We start from the raw sequence: 6000 nt of genomic DNA, 5'->3' as shown, positions 1-6000 counted from the left end.
AAATACTGACCAAATACTGCTAGTGTGACGGCAGCCTTACAGATGCGCCTTTTCTGGGGTGGCTGGGGGCAGATATTTTTAGTCGGGGGGGGCAGATGTTTTTAGTCGGGAGGGGGCAGATGTTTTTAGCCGGGGTGGGGGGGGCAATAACCATGGTCCCTCTCTAGGTTATTAATATCTGCCCTCAGTCACTGGCTTTCACACTCTGGCAGAGAAAATTGCGCGGGAGCCCACGCCAGTTTGTTCTGTGATCTAACCCTTTATTTTAACAGCTAGAGCCCCCAAATTTTGCACACACACTCTACTAACATTATTTGTGAGGAATATTCAAAGAAATGGATATGAAATGGTTTACTGTATGTAACCCATGTCTCATATCCTGTCAGGTTTGATAAGGAGATAGCAAAAGCCGGCAAGTGAATTACCGGCTTTTCCGCTTCCGCTATCTAGCTCTGTATTAAATATATATATATATATATATATATATATATATATATATATATATATATATATATATATGTCTCACTGACATATATATATATATATATATAGACAGTATATATGTTCTCATGAATATTTGAGCCCACGGATCCATTCTATATCCATTTTGCAAGTCGGCGAGAAAATCTCGCCATACGGATGCCATGCAGATGACGAACAGATAATTTTTTGAGAAAAAATTGCATCCTCGTGTTGAATACGGATCACTGTTCAGGAACTTTTCTGCATATTACGCCTGTAAAAAACGGACTGTACTTCCCTACGCTAAGTGTGACGCCAGCCCTACACAGATCCGCACAGTACACCAATGACACACACGGCTCCACTCTGCACACCTCATACACACGTGGCTCCGCTCCATACACATGCAGCTCTGCTCCGTACACCTTGTACACACGGCTCTGCTCCATACACCTCGTACACACATGGCTCTGCTACATCCACACTGTAAACCCCTCTGGACCCCACACATAAACTTCCCCTCATCCAGCACCATGACAACCAGCACAGCAGAGTCCTGCATACACTGAGGCGCCTGATCATGTGACCCCTGACTCCTCCCCTCCTGTGACCTCATCACAGGTCCTGTGCGCACAGAGCAGCGAGAGCGCCATATGTGGACAGCGGCTCTGCTGGTGGAGGTCGGTGCTGGAGGCTCCATTATTCTCTATGTGGAGTGCGGCTCTGCGGGTGGAGGTAAGTGCTGGAGGCTCCATTATTCTCTATGTGGAGTGTGGGTGGAGGTCGGTGCTGGAAGCTCCATTATTCTCTATGTGGAGTGCGGCTCTGCGGGTGGAGGTCGGTGCTGGAGGCTCCATTATTCTCTATGTGGAGTGCGGCTCTGCGGGTGGAGGTTGGTGCTGAAGGCTCCATTATTCTCTATGTGGAGTGCGGCTCTGCGGGTGGAGGTCGGTGCTGGAGGCCCCATTATTCTCTATGTGGAGTGCCGCTCTGCGGGTGGAGGTCGGTGCTGGAGGCTCCATTATTCTCTATGTGGAGTGCGGCTCTGCGGGTGGAGGTCGGTGCTGGAGGCTCCATTATTCTCTATGTGGAGTGCGGCTCTGCGGGTGGAGGTCGGTGCTGGAGGCTCCATTATTCTCTATGTGGAGTGCGGCTCTGCGGGTGGAGGTCGGTGCTGGAGGCTCCATTATTCTCTATGTGGAGTGCGGCTCTGCGGGTGGAGGTCGGTGCTGGAGGCTCCATTATTCTCTATGTGGAGTGCGGCTCTGCGGGTGGAGGTCGGTGCTGGAGGCTCCATTATTCTCTATGTGGAGTGCGGCTCTGTGGGTGGAGGTAGGTGCTGGAGGCTCCATTATTCTCTATGTGGAGTGCGGCTCTGCGGGTGGAGGTCGGTGCTGGAGGCTCCATTATTCTCTATGTGGAGTGCGGCTCTGCGGGTGGAGGTCGGTGCTGGAGGCTCCATTATTCTCTATGTGGAGTGCGGCTCTGCGGGTGGAGGTTGGTGCTGAAGGCTCCATTATTCTCTATGTGGAGTGCGGCTCTGCGGGTGGAGGTCGGTGCTGGAGGCCCCATTATTCTCTATGTGGAGTGCCGCTCTGCGGGTGGAGGTCGGTGCTGGAGGCCCCATTATTCTCTATGTGGAGTGCGGCTCTGCGGGTGGAGGTCGGTGCTGGAGGCCCCATTATTCCCTATGTGGAGTGCGGCTCTGTGGGTGGAGGTCAGTGCTGGAGGCTCCATTATTCTCTATGTGGAGTGCGGCTCTGCGGGTGGAGGTCGGTGCTGGAGGCTCCATTATTCTCTATGTGGAGTGTGGCTCTGCGGGTGGAGGTCGGTGCTGGAGGCCCCATTATTCCCTATGTGGAGTGCGGCTCTGCGGGTGGAGGTCAGTGCTGGAGGCTCCATTATTCTCTATGTGGAGTGCGGCTCTGCGGGTGGAGGTCGGTGCTGGAGGCTCCATTATTCTCTATGTGGAGTGCGGCTCTGTGGGTAGAGGTCGGTGCTGGAGGCTCCATTATTCTCTATGTGGAGTGCGGCTCTGCGGGTGGAGGTCGGTGCTGGAGGCTCCATTATTCTCTATGTGGAGTGCGGCTCTGCGGGTGGAGGTCGGTGCTGGAGGCTCCATTATTCTCTATGTGGAGTACGGCTCTGTGGGTGGAGGTCGGTGCTGGAGGCTCCATTATTCTCTATGTTGAGTGCAGCCAATAAACATGCAGGGATTGCCCGCCATACACGGTGATGCTGTAGCCATGTTGGGTGCTGGTATTACTGTGACTGTCCGGCCGCGTCACGTTATCGGGTTTATAGAAGACCCAGTGACACGACGCTCGGCACACCGTCCTCAGGAAGCAGCTCAGGGAGAGTTGTTATAGGAGGGAGCGCTTAGATTATTGTCAGCCCCCTAAGGATTATAAAGTTGTATCCTTTAGTGTCTTTCATGTGGCGCTATAGGGTGTATGTAACCTCTTCATCCCGAATATTGTTTTCACATTCCTGACCAGGCCAATTTTCACAATTCTGACCACAGTCACTTTGAGGTAATAACTCTGGACACTTCAGTTGATCCCACTGATTTTGTTTTCCTGATTTGTTTTGTTTTTTTGTGACATGTTGCACTTCATGATAGTGGTAACATTTCTTTGATATGACTTGTTTACTTGTGAAAAAAAATTGGAAGTTAGGAGAAAATTTTTAAATTTTCAAACTTTTAATTTTTATGCCCTTAAATCAGTCATGTCACCCAAAATACTTAATAAATAGCATTTCCCACATGTCTACTTTACATCAGCACAATTTTTGAAACAAATTTTTCCAGGACGTCGCTCCTGACAGCACTACCAGGAGGTGTCCTTTGTATCCTTGATACACACACTTAGATAGGAGAAAAAAGGATCATCCCCGCGCTGCGGTAAGAAAAACTTCAAAAATTGTAGAGGTTTCAACGTGATTTATTCTACGCGTTTCAGGGTTCAGGTGACCCCTTCATCAGGACATAAATAAATAAATAATCTTTATTTTTATATAGCGCTAACATATTCCGCAGCGCTTTACAGTTTGCACACATTATCATCACTGTCCCCGATTGGGCTCACAATCTAGAATTCCTATCAGTATGTCTTTGGAATGTGGGAGGAAACCGGAGTGCCCGGAGGAAACCCACGCAAACACGGAGAGAACATACAAACTCTTTGCAGATGTTGTCCTGGGTGGGATTAGAACCCAGGACCCCAGCGCTGCAAGGCTGTAGTGCTAACCACTGCGCCACCGTGCTGCCCGACATACCACAATATTTGTGGTCTAGGACAAAATGTTTGGCGGGCTTAGAGCTCGCAAGAACAGAGTGTTTCCAGTAAATCACCATATAGCAGAAATGATTCTGGAAGAATGGGAGGACGTCTGAAAGAAGCTCATAGTCCCAAGGGATTTTAAACACCGACTCCCAATTGATCCAGATGAAACCAAAGTTTGGGAATCTGTGCCAAAAGTAGATATACCAGTGGCTAAGGTCTCAAAGAAGACCGCTATACCGTTTGAAGATTCGTCTGGTCTCAAAGACCCTATGGACAAAAAATCGGAAGATCTCCTCAAAAAGGCCTGGGAGGCATCATCAGCTATCATGAAGCCTAATATTGCTGCTACCTCAGTGGCCAGATCAGTGTCTCTATGGGTAGAAAAACTAGAAGACCAGATTAAGAATAAAACTTATAAAGAAGGAATCCTAAAATCATTACCATTGTTGAAGATGGCGACAGATTTTACGGCTGACACTTCGGCAGAATCAGTCTGTTTCACGGCAAGAAACAATGCCTTATCCAACGCAGCAAGACGGGCTCTGTGGCAGCCCTTTCATAGGACTCGTTGCCATCCCAGACAGGACTATAGAGGGAAAGGTGGAGCTACCCGAAAGGTGGTAGAGGTACCTTCCAGGATCAGAAACCAGGATCCAACAGACAATGATGCCAAAACAGTGGGAGGAAGACTCCAGTACTTTTTACAGGGCTGGCGAGAAATCACTCAGAATTCATGGATCTTAAGTACGATAGAACAGGGGTACAGAATAGAATTCAGCCAGTTAACGCCAAGAGATTTTTTCTGACTCAGACCCAGTCTCCGACAGTTCACCAGAGACTTCTAAAGGATATACAGGACATTCTCCAGTTAAGAGCCATTATCCCGGTACCCCACTCTCAAACATTCAGGGGACACTATTCAAGCCTGTTCTCTATAAAGAAACCAAGTGGGGAATACCGTAAAATCATAAACCACTAAATCATTGGGTAACATACAAACAGTTCAAGAGTCACTCAAATCTGTAATACCTCTAATCTAAAAAGGCTCAGTAATGAGCACACTAGACCTAAAAAGTGCTTACTACCAGGTCCTCATCTACGCCTCCCATCAGCAATATATCAGATTTGCTATAAGAAACCGAGATCACATACAACATTTCCAGTTCAGGTGCTTGCCATTTGGCCTCTCGTCTGCTCTGAGAATCTTCACCAAACTTATGGCAGAAGTGATGGCCTTCCTGAGAAAAAGAAATCCTGATCGTTCCTTATCTGGATGACATCCTGCTTATAGCAGACTCCCCTCATCAATTGGAGGAATATTTAACGACAACCAGGTCGATTCTAGAGAAACTAGGATGGCTAATAAATCTAAAAAAATCAAATTTCAAACCAGAAACAAAAAAGCTGTTTCTCGGAGTGATCCTAGACTCAACTCAGGAACATTTGTACCTCCCACAACACAAACAAGAATCAATAAAAAAAAGATTCAGATATTACCGAGGCAAAAGCACACCTCCATAAGGAAAGCCATGAGGGTGCTGGGTTTGATGACATGCATAACCAGCGTTCAATGGAGTCAGTATCATTCAAGACCCTTGCAGCAAGAAGTCCTTTCACTATGGGACGGCAGAGAAACCTCTCTGGACAACAGGGTGCACTTATCCAAAGAGGCAAAAATATCACTGTCATGGTGGACCATGGAAGCAAACCTTGGGAGAGGAAAACCCTGGAGAACATTTCCATGTGTGAGCATCACTACGGATGCAAGCCTCAAGAGGCTGAGGAGCCCATATGGAGGGAAGCTACTCCCAAGGAACTTGGTCGGCATCAATAAGCAACAGATCTTCAAATTACAGGGAGCTCAGAGCAGTCTGGGAAGCCCTAAAGAAATATCAGGAAGACCTAAAAGACCAACACGTCCGTATCTTCTCAGACAATTCAACAACGGTAGCCTTCCTACTTCATCAGGGAGGTCCAAGACATCGTCACTTGCAGGACCTGTCAGACACCATTTTCCCCTGGGCAGAGCTCACAGTGAAGTCAATAACAGCCGTTCACCTGAAAGGTACTGAAAATCAGGTAGCCAACTTTCTGAGCAGACAAAAGTTATGTCCCACAGAATGGTCCTTAAACCACGAGATCTTTGTTCAGTTAACCCAACGCTGGGGTATCCCGGAACTAGATCTATTTGATTCAAGACAAAATACAAAAAACAGAAACGTTCTTCTCTCTAAATCCAGGAGACAGGCCG

General features: G+C 47.9%; 1 protein-coding gene across 1 annotated transcript in view; it reads left to right on the top strand.

Annotated features, from left to right (window-relative positions):
* Nucleotides 1-1079: 1079 nt before the first annotated feature.
* Nucleotides 1080-6000, top strand: part of LOC138663580 (oocyte zinc finger protein XlCOF22-like) — a 113050-nt gene continuing 108129 nt past the window's right edge. The window contains exon 1 of the mRNA XM_069749829.1: nucleotides 1080-1197. The gene's annotated coding sequence lies outside the window, so the exon portion shown is untranslated. The remainder of the gene's footprint in view (nucleotides 1198-6000) is intronic.

Source organism: Ranitomeya imitator, chromosome 2 (genome assembly GCF_032444005.1).
Source record: "Ranitomeya imitator isolate aRanImi1 chromosome 2, aRanImi1.pri, whole genome shotgun sequence".
Classification (NCBI taxonomy): Eukaryota; Metazoa; Chordata; class Amphibia; order Anura; family Dendrobatidae; genus Ranitomeya; species Ranitomeya imitator.
The sequence above is the reverse complement of the archived record's forward strand: the minus strand, read 5'-3'. Positions and strand labels throughout refer to the sequence as shown.